This window comes from Mus caroli, chromosome 9 (genome assembly GCF_900094665.2).
Source record: "Mus caroli chromosome 9, CAROLI_EIJ_v1.1, whole genome shotgun sequence".
NCBI classification, from domain to species: domain Eukaryota; kingdom Metazoa; phylum Chordata; class Mammalia; order Rodentia; family Muridae; genus Mus; species Mus caroli.
The window spans coordinates 96,539,563-96,555,641 of record NC_034578.1 but is presented as its reverse complement, the minus strand read 5'-3'; the positions used below and the strand labels follow the sequence as shown (position 1 = coordinate 96,555,641).

Genomic DNA, 16,079 nt, shown 5'->3' with positions numbered 1-16,079 from the left:
GTTTTGAACTAAGTTAATTGTGTGTGTGTGTGTGTGTGTGTGTGTGTGGTTACGTGTATGTGAGTGCAGGTGCCCACAGAAGCCAGAGGTATAGCCTCCGATTTCTTTGGAGCTAGAGCTACAGACACTTGTGAGCCTCCTACTGTAGATGCTGGGGACCAAACTCAGATCTTATACCAGGCCTGTACAAGAGGAAATGCCTGCTCCTAGCTGAGTATCTCTCCAGCCCCATACTTTTTTTTTCCCCAAGAGTCTCATATGATACCCAGTCTGGCATCGACCTCACTATGTAGCTGAGAATAAGTACAAGCATAAACCAACATGCCCACTGAATATCTATTTATCGAAACTAGGCATGGTAGTGCATACATATGAGGCATACATGTAAGCTCAAATACTCACATACATGAGATAGATAGATAGATAGATAGATAGATAGATAGATAGACAGACAGACAGATAGATAGATAGAAAAAACCTGGGAAAATGTCTTACAGATTTGCCTGCACTTCATCTTATGGAGATGTTTTTCTTAATTGAGGCTCCGTCCTCTCAGATGATTTTAACTTGTATCAAGTTGACATAAAACTAGCCAGCACGGGCTGGAGAAATGGCTCAGCGGTTAAGAGCACTGACCACTCTTCCGAAGGTCCTGAGTTCAAATCCCAGCAACCACATGGTGGCTCACAACCATCTGTAATGAGATCTGATGCCCTCTTCCTGTGTGTCTGAAGACAGCTACAGTGTACTTACATATAATAAATAAATAAATAAATCTTAAAAAAAAAAAAAAACTAACCAGCATAGCGAGATTGTAGAAAATACAATGGCTCTGATTATTCTGTGTACACTTATGGTAAGTTAAGTGTTCCTGTCCCAATCTCTATTCCTACCAAGTGCTCCCCCCTTTCATCACAATTTCCACACTATGTGTAGCTGTTGGTTTCATCCTGTTGTCTCCTCTTTACACTGTAACTGCTGAAAAGCCAGAATATATGCCCTGTCTTTTTTCTCATTGTTTTGTGTAGGGACTTGGGGGTTTGTGTTTGTTTTAGTTTTGTGGGATTTTGGGGGTTTTTGTTTGTTTGTTTGTTTGGTTGGTTGGTTAGTTGGTTGGTTTTGCCCTTCTTGTTTCCTGGCATAGGGTTTGAAGAGCGTGGGAATTAGGTCATTGTCAAATTCCTAGAACTCTGATGTCTGAGAAGCTGCCAGTACAGGTATGGGCAAACGCTAGTCTTTTCCTTAGGAACAGTCATAAAACTAGCCATTTTTAAGACAATTCTCACTTCATCTTCATCTATGTCAAATCGAAGTTACTTAATGAAACCCACAGGATAGATGGACTTGAAACTCTCTCAGAATATCATACACAAGCATGTATTGATTTTACTTGAACATTTTGGACACAGTAAATTAAATGTAGAAATTGTTGACATTAAGCTTTCAAAAAAAAGGAAGGCCAGGCTGGCAATACAAGGGACTTTCTGAAGGGTTAGGATCTTTTGAAATTCTGAAATAGTGGTCTGCTTTCCTTCCCTGTCCGCCAGTATCCACTTCTTTAAAAAAAAAAAAAATCACTTTTTAAATTGAAAATTAAAGTTAGCAAACAAAATAAAGGAAACTGTGCAACCCTGGCTGTCCTAGAACTTGCTCTGAAGACAAGGCCGGCCTCTGTCTAACTCCTTACAGCATTTTTATTCTCATGGGCTATGTTTTGTGTCCTCTAATTTTTCTTCCTCCCCCCAAATTTGCATTGCAGTGATGTTCCCTCTTCAAACGTCTTAACTTTCATTCTCCCTTCTGGCCCAGTATCCCAGCTCATCATCACCTTCACGGTTACACCTTTGCCAACCAGACTTTTAACACACGCCTGACCTGCACTTACAATAGAGAACAACAGACAACCTCAATCTACAGGGAAGTGCCAGCAGCTTAATTTAAAATCAAGTTAAATGTACAAGTTCAGAGACTAGCTAGATAAATACTTAAAAAAAAAAAAAATCTCAGCTAAATGCAGACTGGCCTTTCTCCCAGTGCAGCTGGGGTTGACCTCAACCAACCGATTCCCCAGCCCCCACCTCTGAATGCTGAGATTGCAGGCATGCTCCAACTGTCCTCCACTGTTTTATGTGGTGCTGGAGATCCAACCCAGGGCTTTGTGCATGCAAGGCAAGTACCCGCCATCTGATAACATTCACAGCCCCAGAACAATACTTTATAGAAAACCCATCATCAGATGAAATTAAACCAGGATCTGATCCAGACCATCGCTTCTGTCCTTTTCCTGGTTCCTCTAGGACCTACCTACCAGGCTTCCTCCTCCATTCCCTGCTGTTTGGAGTTCAGAGTCCCCTGCAGGCCAGGGTCAGCACCTCAGGGGAGGGTCTTCACCTCCATTCCTGTGACTATTTCCCTATGACACTGTTCAGATCAACATACTCAATGCATTTATTCCATCTAAACATCACTTAGCAATCTTAGCACCCATTTATTTTACCTCTTTGGCTTCATCCTCCCTGGGTCTAACCTCAACAAAGCGCCTTGCTTATTGGCTGTCCTAGTATCGTACCAGACACATATTAAGGAACTTGCTAAATGTGACTCTCTTTATTCCCTAAGATGCTTTCAATACCATCCAAATGCCTATTAAATTTGTCCATTCATTTATGCAACCAACATTTATTGCCAGTTATATGGCAGGCATTCAGAATACAAAAATGAATAATTCAACATTCTCCAGTCCTCAAAGAGTTCACAGTCTAGTTGGGGTGGCAGCTATATACACAGCTTATTTATAATTCAGAGTTGCAGGATTTAGGGATATTCTCAAGTCAACTCTGAAATGTCTTAGCAGAGAGTTCTGTAACATTGTGGGCTGAACCAGTTCACGTGCACTTTTCTGAGAAAAGATCTGCAATTATTCATAGCATTGTTGCTAAGGGGGAAATGTGTTCTGCATTCCAAACAGTCAATTTAAAAATTGAAGTTTTGGAACACAGCCCGTTTGCTCCCAGAGATGTCTACTTCTCTCATATCTCAAAATCCCCACTAGTCTCAGGACAAATTCTCTCTCTCTCTCTTTCTTTCTTTTTTAAGATTTATTTATTTATGTATATGAGTATAATGTAGCTGTACTGATAGTTGTGAGCTATCATGTGGTTGCTGGGGATTTGAACTCAGGACCTTCAGTAAAAGAGTCACTGCTCTTAACCGCTGAGCCACCTCTCCAGCCCAATTTCTATTTCTTGATGACTCCCACATGTCCCCTACTGCCCGTAGGGCAACCTGAGGGTCTTTCAGTCACCAGTGCACACACCTGGGCTCAGCACTCTATGACTGAGACAGGCTTCTGGTTAAGCAGACAGGCGCCAGCAGGTAGAAACCGAGTAGCCTTGGCTCTCAGTTCTGACTATTTAACCTGTTGCTGTTAGAGCTGTTAGTGAGACGGAGTTCATCAAGTCCCTGACAACAGTTTGGAATCACTGCTGTGAGAAGTGAGCAGAAGAGCTGATTAGGGAGACAAAGGGGGGATTACAGGAATGATTTTTAGATAATTCATTAATTAGTTAATTTTGAAATAGGGTTTTTTTTTTGTTTTGTTTTGTTTTTGTTTTTTTGTAACCCTGGTTGTCGTGCATCTTGCTTTGAGGCCTCAAGCTTAAAGAGATCTGCCTGTCTCTGCCTCTCAACTGCTGGGATTAAAGGTATGGGCCATCAGAATCTACTCAGGAATCATTTTTAAAAGATACATCTCTTGGATGAAATAGAATTTAAGAAAGATTTCTAAGTGTTCCATTCTGGGCCATAAAGTTTTAAAACTACTCTTTGCAATTCATAAGCAGTCTAGGCTAAAAATGAGGATTTCAATTGTTTAAAAATTGTTAATGTCTAGGTTGATGTGGTGGTGCATGCCGGGTCTACATAGCAAGTTTCAGGACAGCTAGGACTACATAGATGAACAATACGGAACAACAATAAAAAGTCAACATTTTGTGTGTGTGCATGTGCGTGTGCATGTGCGTGTGTGTGTGTGTGTGTGTGTGTGTGTGTGTGTGTGTGTGTGTGTGTGTGTGTGTGTGTGTGTGTGTGTGTGTGTGTGAGAGAGAGAGAGAGAGAGAGAGAGAGAGAGAGAGAGAGAGGAACTCAGGTAGACAGGCTTGGCAGTAAGCACCTTACTTGCTGCGCCATCTCATCTTGGTTTTTTTTAAATGAGTTTGAGGCAGTGTGATGGTTTGAATAAGAAGTGCCCCCATCTAGGCTTATATATCAATGAATGCTTAGTTATCAAAGAGTGGAACTCTGATAGGATTAGGATTGGGAGGTGTGGCTTTGTTGGAGGAAGTAGTGGGTGGGCTTTGATGTTTCCAAAAGCCTACATCCAGCCAGAGTGTTTCTTTCTCTCCCTCAGCCTATGAATCAGGATGTGGCTCTGCCAGTTACTGCCCTAGGGCCATGCTGTCATGTTCTCCACCTTGATAATAATCGACTAACCCTCTAAAACCGTAAGCCAGCCTCCGATTAAATGTCGTCCTTTATAAGAGTCATCTTGGTCATCGCTTGTCTTCACAGCCACAGAGCAGTCACTAAGACAGGTAGCATTTCACTAGGTAGTCCAGAGTGGCCTTGATTGCTTTAGCCTCACAAGTCCTTGCATTTCAGATGTGTACCACCATGCCTGCCTAAGAATGCAGTTTTCTAGTCTAGGGTTGAGAAAGCTGGATTTTGTGTGCTGGTTTGTTCTTGCCATTCCTGGGATTTGGGGGAGCAGCATGGAGCAGTGGGGTGAAAAGAGCTCTGTAGCCCATAATTTCTGTTTTGAGGAGACCATTCATATTCTGTGAGCTTCAGTTTTTATCTGTAAAGAAAGGCTGATCCTATCCTGAAGGGTTAACACGTCTTCATCAGTTGTATTCCTAAAACTGCTATTATGGATACACCTGAGAAAAAGCCAGTTTCCAGGTGTTCCTAGCTCCCAGCTAGGGCAAAAATAACGTGCCACGCAACAAGTACTTCAGTAAAATGTCACAAAACCTGGAAAGGACACCTGACCAGATGCTAGGGTTCCAGGAAGTGTGGTGGAAATAATGCAAAGTGACTTGATGGACAAGCTGGGGAGAGGACAGGCAAGGGTAGTTTCTGGACAGAAGCAAGGGCTTATGGGAAGGCCTGGAGGAAGAATCCAACTGGGGTACACTTAGCACTGGGAAGGACAGGGTAAAAAGTGAGAAGGGAGGGAGAAGAGAAATCAGATTACAATGGACATTATTAACATTATAAAGGTCATCCCGAGGGTAATGGGGCATCAGAGGAAATAAAGTGGGGTGGAGGAGGAGTGGAAGCTGAGACGCCAATTCTGAGCTACTGTACTTCATTAAAGGCCATCTTGCCCTGGGGTAGGGGGTGGGGGTGGGGGTGGAGCTGGCCAATGACAGTCCAAAAAATCAAATTGGCGCTCTGCCTACTTTTTCAAGCCCCATCAGACAAGAGCATTTTGTCTTGCTTTGTTTTACTTTACATTTTTTAAATGGTGGGTTTGTTTGTTTTGTGGGTGAGTTCAGAGCTAAACCTAAAGGCTGTTACGGGCTAAAAAGGATCTACTTTTACATACAAATGTTTTCTGTGTGTACCTTTTTTCCCTTCTTTTTTAGGCCTAAATACTTTTTTTAAGGCAGGGTATCCTAGGGTGCATCCCAGCATGGCCCCTAATTTACTCCATAATGGAAGATGACCTTGAACTCTCAATCATTTTGTCTCCATGCCCCAAGAGCAGGATAACAGATACGACTAGGCCTGGCTTTTACCCTAAGTGGTTTAAAATACTAAATATAGATAAATAGTGAAATCCAAATAAGAGACTGGGAAGACGCTCCCTTGATAAAGGGCCTGCTAGCGCGAGTGCGAGGACCTAAGTTCAGATCCCCGGGCACCCACATAAAAAGCTGGGCACAGCGACAGGTATTCATAGCTCTAGCACTGGGGCAGAGGGCAGGGTGCACATGTACACGTGAACGTAACACATATAAAAATAAATAACTTTAAAAACTAAGGTCAGGGAGATGACGCAGCAGGTAAAAGCTCTTATTACTAAGCCTGAGACCTGAGTTCAATTACCAGGATCCACAAAAAGAGACACCATCTCTTTTTGTCCTGGCGACTTCCAAACCCAAAAATTAACTATGCAGACCATTTCAGAAAAAGCTTCCTGTCCCTCGATCATTGGTATCAAACTAAGGTGGTAATACTAAGGAGTGAGAGATACAACAAAGACAACAAATGGAATGCTTCTGTAGTGGTGGGATAATCCAGTCCTGTGCGCTGGGTCTAAGGAGCTGTCTGAGGTAGAGGTTCTGTAAGGCAACACCATTACTGATGTCAGCAGAAACTGCGGAAGGGGTAGCCAGGTGCGGTGGCTCATTCCTCCAATGCTAACACTTGGGAGGCCAAAGCAAGAGCTAAAATTGTGTTTTAAGTTTAAATTACTGTGCTTAAGAGATGTATAAAACAGACGCCTCCAACGTGTAAGTGCCACTTGCCCGAGAACAGCTAGCTTCCTGGATGCTGGGGGTGGGGTGGGTTTCGTTCTTTAAGATAGCAAGCAACTTGTGTTTTAGCTTCTACAAACAAACTCAGCTGCCCCATCTGCACAGGATGCGCTTGATCACACCCAGGCAGGAGGTATCGAGGCAGGAAGTACGTCATGACGTATGCCTGAAGGCAAGAAGTACAGAAGTACAGGGCATTGTGGAGTTTACCTTTCGAAGCCTCTAGCTAATGTAATGTGGTGCCGTTCTCTGGAAATTCCAGGTATGAGGTATGGACGGAGCCAGTGTCCATTGTCTTGGCCAGTATCTAATAAAATTTATTTTAAATTTGGCTCAGAAAAATGTTGTATTGGTCTTATTTTTGCCCAGTGGGACTAACACTGAGGCAGGGGTGTTTCCATGAGTTTCAAGTGAGTTCCAAGCCATTCTAGGCTTTGGAATGAGATTCTGTCTTGGAAAGGGAAAGAAGGGGCGGGGGGGGGGGGGGGGGGGGGAGTAATTACCAGGTAAAAGAAGAAATAAAGAATGAATGGGGCTGGAATTGTAGCTCATTTGGTGGACTGTTTACTTAGCATACATGAAACCCTGAGTAAAATCCCCAACACTGAGTAAACCAAGTGTAGCTGCCTACATCTATAATCCCAGAATTTAGGAGGAGGTTCAAGGTCATCCTTGGTCATCCCATTCAAGGCCAGCCCGTTACAAAAATAAGGAAAGGAGAAGGGGAAGAGAGAGAAGAAAACTGAAGTCCCCTACATTTACACAGAAGTGGGGGAAAGGGAAGGCAGGAGATGTAGTTCAGTGGTAGAGCATTTGCCTAAAGTGAATAAATTCTTGGGTTCGGCACCCAGGAATACCCACCCATACATAACACCTACGTTTTTGCCTTTTTTTTTCCCCATTTATTTGAGGGTTGGGTTGCATGCCATGGCATACGTGTAGAGCTCAGAGGACAGCTTTTCCATGCAGGCAGGTCTTCCACCACGCGGACTTTGGCATCAGGTATTAACCTAGACCATAAGCGCCTTGGGCTGGTTACTTCTTGTCACTTCATGCAAATTAGAGTCATCTTGGAAGAGGAACCTCCATTGGAAATGTGGCTTCATCAGATTGGCCTGGAGGCAAGTTTGTAGTGAATTTTCTTAATTATTGGTTAATCTTTGGGGGGCCCGCAGCCTGTTGTGGGTGGTGTCACAACTGGGCTGGTGCTTCTAGGGTGTGTTTTTAAAAGCAGGCTGAGCAAGCCTCCGGGAACAAGCAGTGTTCTCTGTGCTCGCTGCTGCTGCTGCTCCTTCGTCTAGGCTTCTGCCTTGAGCTCCTACCCTGACTTCCCAGGATGATCAACTACAGGAGAGATGAAATAAGCCCTTTCCTCCCTAAGGTGGGTTCGGTCATGGTGTTTTATCACAGCAATAGAAATCCTAACTAAGTCAGTCACTAATAATTAATATAATTTATGTTTTACTCTAATATTGTTATTGTTCTTAATATAAAGACAATAAAAACATTAACTTAATACATTAAAAATATTTTTTATACTTCATATGCTGGCACATGCCTTTCATCCCAGTATTCAGGAGGTAGAAACAGGCAGCTCTCTTGTGAGTTTGAGGCTAGCCTGATCTACATAGTGAAACCCTGACTCAAAAAAAAAAAATCTATTCTTTTACTTAGTTTAAAAAATGATGAAAGAGAAGAGAAGACTTTTACCAAGTAGATTTCCGGAGAATAGATACCAAACTGTTCAGCAGACAGCAATTATTTGCTCACTGTGTGACAGTTTCTGGTGGTGGAAACTGAACCCAGGTCTTCAGCAAGAGCAGTGGGTGTTCCATCTTTTCAGCCACAGAATGAAGTGTCTTACAGCTAGCTCTCTGGCCCTTTTCTGTCACTTTATGGGATCCTTCACCTGCTTTAAAAAACGAAACAACGCCAGGCGTGGTGGCGCACGCCTTTAATCCCAGCACTGGGGAGGCAGAGGCAGGCGGATTTCTGAGTTTGAGGCCAGCCTGGTCTACAAAGTGAGTTCCAGGACAGCTAGGGCTATACAGATAAACCCTGTCTCAAAAAACAAAAAAAAAAAAAAAAAACAAAAAAGAAACAAAACAAAAAACAAACAAAGACGCTCACAGCGGGGTCTGCCTATGGAGCCTAAGTGGCTTCCGAATTCAGGATTCTCTTGTCTCAGTTTTCTGAATGCTGGGCTTAGTCAGGTGCCACCATACCTGACTTTCTTTCCAAAGTAGTCCTGGAGCCAGGGAAATTCCTACTTGAGGCAACCTGAATTCAATCTTCCAAGCCTATGGAAGGAGGACCAACCGCATAAAGCTGTTCTCTGTCCTCCATACACGTGCATCCTTGAACACACACGCACACACGCACACGCACAGGCACACCACATGCACATGCAGGCGCACATGCACACACACATTTAAAAAAATTTTTTTAAATATCTGTACAATGAGACTCATGGCTCAGCAGGTAAGGGCATGTATTCATTTATGCCTCTGTTGCTGATGTATGCTGTGACCAAAAGCAATTTGGGGAGGAAATGCTTTGTTTAGTTTAAAGGTTACAGTCTTCGTCAAGGGAAGCAGTAGCCTAGAGGCAGGAACAGAAGCAGAGAACATAGAAGAGCACAGCTTACTGGCTGCTCCTCCATGGCTTGCACAAAATCCAGGACCACCATCCCAGGGGTGGTCCCAACCTGGACCTTCCTGCATCTATCACTAGTGGAATGGCTAACAGCACAATACTATTGGGGCATTTTCTCAATTGAGGTTCCCTCCTCTCAGATGACTCTAGTCTGTGTCAAGTTGACATGGAAACTCGTGCCAGTCTTCATGTAATTTACAGGAGATTGCAAATATTTAGCCTGTCTGAAGTCCAGGTAGGTATTATTGTCCTTGTTTAACAAATGAGGAAACTCAGGTACAAAAAGGTTAGCAACTTCTTCCTGGTTATTGAGTAAGGCAGAATTAGGTCTGCAAGCTTGTAGATAAGAACAATCAATTTCTTATTGTCTAAGGAAATTCGAGGTAGTCAAGTCACAGTACACTTAACAGTGTTGCACCCTATAATTATCAAGTGCATTTTATTTTATTATGTGCATGGGTGTTTTGTCTACATCCATGTCTGTACACATTTGTGGAGTGCCCGTGGAGGCAGAAAAATCCATCATCAGATCCCTCGAGTTATAGGTAGTTATGGACAGTCATGTGGATGCTGGGAACTGAACTCAGGTCCTCTGGAAGAAAGAGCAGCCTGTGTACTCAGGCTCAGAAGCATCACTCCAGCTGCAAATCAAATGTAAGGTACATTTATGTTTACACTTTTGGGTTCAGATATGTTCTTGGATGAAAAGAAATCATCACCATCATCATCATCACCACCATCATCATCATCAACAAACCCCATTCGCTCTCCCCACCCCACCCCCACCCCCAGCGCTCCCCAGCACCAAGAATTAACCACCCACAGACTTCTTTTCCAAACTTGGTTTTGGTCTGCATACGTTGGCTCCTGGTATGGTTATTCCTGCAGATAATTGTATGTTTTTCTATCGTTAAACATCTTCAGTATTGGGGCTAGAGAGATGGCTCAACAGAACACTGACTGCTCTGCCAGAGGTCCTGAATTCAATTTCCAGCAACCCCATCATGGCTCACAGCCATCTGTAATGGAATCCAAAGTCCTCTTCTGGTATGTCTGAAGAAAGCAACAGTGTACTCATATACATAAAATAAATAAATCTTTTTTTTTTTAAAAATCTTCAGTATTATTTTAATGACTATAGACATAGTCCATACTTCATTTTTTAAATTATTTCATAATTGTTTGCTTTGTTTTATTTTTGGAGACAGGGTCTTATTCTGTAGCTCCAGCTGGCCTGGAACTCACTATGTACAGCAGGCTGGCTTGGACTTCTCTATGTATCCCTGGCTGGCCTGGGACACACTAGGTAGAACAGGCTGGCCTAGAATTCACTATGTAGCCCTTGCTGGTGTGGAACTCACTATGTAGACCAGGGTGTTCCTGAGCTCATAGGATCCTCCTTCCTCTACCTTCTGAGTTCAGGTATTAAAGGTGTGACCTACTAGACCCAGTTATACCATATTTAAGTTAACCAGTCTTCCATTATTGAACATTTAAAAGAAACGTTTGCATGTAGCCTAATATAGTCCGATATAGCCTAATATAGTGTTCACCTCATGATCTTCCACCTCTACCTTGAAAGTGATCATAACATAAGCTACCAGCCCTGAGCTAGTTTAAGATGTCATTAAATATGTAGAATATGTTTTTTCCATTATAAACAACTTTAGTTGAATAGCCCATTAAAACTTGCAAATATGTTATCACTTTAGAATACATTCTTTTTTGTTTTATTTTTTGTTTCTTATTCATTTTTGTAGGTTTTATTTTGACTTGTTTTGTTTGTTTTGAGACAGGGACTCACTATAGTAGCCCTTTCTGGCCTAGAGCTTCTACATAGACCAGGCTGGCCTCCATCTCACACAGATTCTCCTGCCTCTGTCTCCCAAGTGTTGGGATCAAAGGTGTATGTCAGCATAGCTGTTTCTTCTTTTTGTTTTTATTTTTAAACAAATTATCTTTGACCTACAGGCAGACACTGTGGCACAAGTGAACATGCACACTAAATACATTGGAAAATCCATAAACAGATTAAGGATTTTTGGTTAAGTATATAGTCCTAACAAAAACATAATTAATGTGATGCTAAAATATCCTCTACTATAGTTTTAGATTTATTTATTTATTTTATGTATATGAGTACGCCATTGCTTTCTTCAGACACACCAGAAGAGGGCATTGTATCCTATTGCAGATGGTTGTGAGCCACCATGTGGCTGCTGGGAATTAAACTCAGGACCTCTTGAAGAGCTTTCGGTGCTCTTAACCGATGAGCCATCTCTCCAGCCCTATTATAGCTTTAGAAACACCAAGATTATCGTTACTTTTCATACCAGAGACAATTCCAAATATCTCACTTAGATTTAAAAGTATTTCAGAAACACAAAGTGAAAATTAAAAATGGTAGAGGAGTTTTGAGCTTGGTCACTCATCACTGGAGCTGAAAAACAATGAGCGTCACCAGCCCTTCACAAGGACAAGTTCTCAGAGGTTGTTACAAGTTTGAGGTGACAAGAAAGAATGTTCAAACTTGTATCCTGTAGCATAGGAGATGGCCAGCAGCACCTGTTAGAGCCATTGCTCTCTTTGGAATGGCAGGAGTCATTGGTGTGATGGCTTTTTCTATTGTCTTTGTTTGTTTGTTATTTTGTTTTTGAGACAGGGTCTCACTATGTAACACTGGCTCTCCCGGAACTTGCTATGTAGACCAGGCCAGCTTTGAACTAACAGATATGCTTTTTCTGTCTCTTAAATGATGAGAATAAAGGCATGGACCACCATGCCAGGCCCCTTTTTATTTTATGAAAGATTGTATCTTAAATTATGTGTATATGTAAGTCTGAGTGTGGGTTTGTAGGTGTGGATGCAGTGCCATCAGAAGCCAAAAGACAGCAACAGATCTCCAGGAGCTGAGCTTACAGGCTGCTGTGTGTGCTGTGACCTGAACAGAGGTCCGCTGCCAGAACAGCCTGTGCTCTTAATGTGCTGAGCCATTTCTCATGCCTTCTTAAAGTCTCCTTTCTTCTCTTCTCTTCTCTTCTCTTCTCTTCTCTTCTCTTCTCTTCTCTTCTCTTCTCTTCTCTTCTCTTCTTTCTCTTCTCTTCTCTTTCCTCCTCCTCTTCTAGTCAATGAAATCATCTGGGTTGTTTGTTTGTTTGTTTGTTTGTTTTTGTGTTTGTTTATTTGCCTTTTTAATCTGCTTTTTTAGGTTCACAATATGTATGGATCTTCGCACGCAACTGATAAATTCTGCTAACAAAAGAATTACAGGCCGAGTAAAAACCACAAGTTTCAATTAGAAGCCGGTAACAAGGAGAGATCTACACAAAAGGAGTAACCTCAGAACTTGTACACCACAAAGCAGGGGTCCCCACATCATCTTCAGAGAAAAGCTCATGACTCAGGGCGCCAGGCAAAACTCATCATGGCGATCATGGACAGTGGCGGTCAGTGCTAACCGCCCGCAGACTGCGGCTCAGCTGCCTTTCCCTTAACTTCTCCTAGAGCAGTCTCATGTCCTCCCCCAAACCTTTGTACGTTCTTCTTTATCATCCTTGCCTGGGGCTCCCCAACCCTATGCATCAGGCCCCATCTGTAGTGAGCAATGGGCTCACTAACCCGAAACTGCCTGCGACCTCCTCTAGGCGCACAGTTTTTGCCAGCTTCAAAAGTCAGGGCCACAGCCGGCTTTTCTTCCTTCTCCTCCTTTTTCTGATGGTCATTTCCCATGTGGAGATTATTTTACTACTTGAGCTTTGGACTCCATCACTCCTGGGCCTATCCTTGCCTTCTCTTTCTAGAGACGCTCACCACCAGGTGCGCTGCGAAGCTTCTGCTCCTGAGACCTGCTCTGCTCTTTCCTCCTCCGCCTGCCTTCCGCCACCCGGGCCGCCTGTTCTGCCTCACCAGGAACAGGTGCCTCCGTTAGGGATGGCAGGCTGGAAAGAGTCGAAATCGTCTGTTTTAACTCGTATTTTTCTGGCTTTTCCTTTTTGGGGAACTTGCTGTGGAGAGATTCTGAATCCAACTCTTAATTTCCAGTTATCATGTGTAAGCATCCGTTATAGTAGCATATCTCTCTACAGTTCTCCTATAGTTTCTTTTTTTAACTCAATTTTTAAAAAAGGATATCAGGGACTTATTTTACAAGAAGGCAGTGGATGTTTTCCAAAAGGAGTGGCTTTGAGATCCATAAAATGTCTCTAACAGTGGATTTTTATCAACTGCTTTTCTCTCTTTATGGTGTCTCTCATATGCCAACTCCTCCGGAGGACAAAGAATAGTGAACATAAAGGACAGACGTTTTGCACACTAAGCCAATGTTTACAAATAGATTAAAATGTTTGTTCATCGAAGTAAGTTTTACAGGCCAGAGGCGCCTCAGTGAGTTGAGGCAATAGCTGCCAAGCCTGATAAGATAAGTCGGCTCCCTGAGGCTCACCTGAAGGAAGGAGATCCCCAGCTCTTTCCAGTTGTCTTGTATCCTGCAAACAGGCACATGGCATAAACAGCTCCTTTCTAAAAAGAATTCATGTAAAACAAAACAAAATGAGTTTTATGGCTGTCAAACTTTCTTTTATTTCAATGGAAAAACACCCTAACCTAGCATTTAGATAACATCTAATTCCAAATCTTTCTTGTTTTATTTTGGAAAAGGGTAAAATATAAAATCCAAGCCAGTTTTTTTGGTAAATGTCACTAAGAACAAACCAATGTTTAAGAAAGTCTTATTGTTGTAGACGGAGAATCATGTAACAGGTCTACCTCAGGATATATCGTATTTTGACCTCAAGAATTCATTTTAGAGCAGTCAGTGATGGTGCATGCCTTTAATCCCAGCACTTGGGAGGCAGAGACAGGCAGATTTCTGAGTTCAAGGCCAGCCTTGGTCTACAGAGTGAGTTCCAGGACAGCCAGGGCTATACAGAGAAACCCTATCTCAAAAAAAGAAAGAAAAGAAAAGAGAGAGAGAGAGAGAGAGAAAGAGAGAGAGAGACAATTCATTTTAGAGTTTTATTTGCCTAGCCTTGATCAAGATAAGGACCTTGAAAAACCTGTTCTTTACTTATATATGAAAACGCACACACAAGCACACACCCCTTACAATCAGGCATGGCAAGAACAGTAATCTTATAAAATGGCCACAGATTTTGTTGTTTAGTTATTTTTAGGAATTTTCGGGACAGCTTGCATTTTGTAGTACATAAAAAACAATGACACAATCTTCAATTTTATCGCCTAGGACTTTGTTTAATGCATAAAAAAAATCTGTTAGGACAAAATGTTTCCATTGTAGGGAGAATAAAACTAAGTTGTCTTTCATTCGGTTTTTTTTTTTTTCATGTCTAATAATTGCAAGTTGGATGGACATGCTTATTGACCATAAGACCAGCTGGGATACTCAATACCAATTGTTCTTTGAATTAGATATATTGGAGAGACAGGAGAAAGGCCGAGTGCTAGCTAGTAAATTGATAAACCAAAATGTTCTGAAAACAAACAAAAATAAGCAAAATGTTCTGGGACAAAGAAAGGAGAGCTGAAGAGATAGGATTTTAATTACAAGCTGATTAAACCCATGGACTGTCAACCAAATCACGGGAGGAGGCAGGAGTCAAGCTTGGGGGCCATCCCTACCTATGATGCCATAGGCTGTGGGAGAAACTCCAAGGACTTCAAAAATCCAGAATTCCAACCTAGCTTTGCACAGTGTTTTGAAAACACCTCTGCCAAAGTAGGAGATAAAATATAATACTTAAGTTTGTCAGAACTGTGCATACCTTATAAATATTTATACATACCATGTCATATCCTCATTGGTCCCCTTGTTTTGGGTCCTGCAAATGTTCAGAATGGACCTTGAAAAAACTCTGCCCAACTGGGAAGGGCGTGTAGGTCTGTTAGTGAGGGTCATTGCTGTTCTCTGGCCAGCAGGGTCTATTGGAGTGGCACTTTTTAGCATGTTTTGTGTCAGACATTCACTCCTCCAACGTGCCGTGATGCCATAGAACATCCCTGGCTTGATCACTTGTCTTCAGTTTGTGTGTGTGTGTATGTGTGTGTATGTGTGTGTGTGTGAGAGAGAGAGAGAGAGAGAGAGAGAGAGGGGAGAGAGGAGAGAGAGAGAGAGAGAGAGAGAGAGAGAGAGAGAGAGAGAGAGTCTACATAGCCCTAGCCATCCTGGAATACTATGTAGATCAGGCTGGACTCATACTCTCAGAGATTTGCCTACCTCTGACTCCCAAGCACTGGGACTAAAGGTGTGTAGCACACTGGCCCAGTTATGGAATAAAGAAAAGGTGGCATTTAGCAAGGTCAACCTCCTTCTTCAAATCCTAGCTCTGTTCTTGATAGCACTTGTTGTTGTTGTTGTTGTTTACAACTTTTCCCTAAACTGCTCTTCCTCCATTTTCCTATATTTTCCTCTCCTCTTTTCCTTCGCTGCTTACTTCCTTATAACTTAAAACAATCATGCATTGAAGTTAGCTATTTGCAGCCCTGTCTCATTTATTAGAGTTGCCATGTCAGGGATAGAAGGCCAGTTGATTTTTGAGGTAGGGTCTCTCCTTGTAGCCCCGAGTGTCCTTGAATGCAGAACGCTCCTATCTCCACCTCAAGTGCTAGAATTAAAGATGTGTGCCTTCAAGCCTGGCTGAACTAACTTTGTGAGGGCCTGATGAATTAGCTCATTTGGTGTTGAATGATGAGGGGTGTGTGGAGTTCAGGACGGTCTGTAGCCTGGGCTATCTCATGCTGTCTCAGGCTAGCCCTCACTAGCTTCAGCTTCTCTGCCACAGTGACTCAGAGTCTTGGTTTTTCCTTTTTAAATTTCATTTTGTTATCTTATGTGTATGTGTGTTATATGTGTGTATATGTGTGTAT

General features: G+C 42.5%; 1 long non-coding RNA gene and 1 pseudogene across 1 annotated transcript in view; both read right to left on the bottom strand.

The window, feature by feature from the left end:
- Positions 1-12,597: 12,597 nt before the first annotated feature.
- On the bottom strand, positions 12,598-12,963 carry LOC110302575 (annotated as a pseudogene).
- A 700-nt stretch (positions 12,964-13,663) lies between these two features.
- Positions 13,664-16,079, bottom strand: part of LOC110302633 — a 16,128-nt gene continuing 13,712 nt past the window's right edge. Inside the window, exon 4 of the long non-coding RNA XR_003837616.1 lies at positions 13,664-13,715. This is a non-coding gene — a long non-coding RNA (uncharacterized LOC110302633). The remainder of the gene's footprint in view (positions 13,716-16,079) is intronic.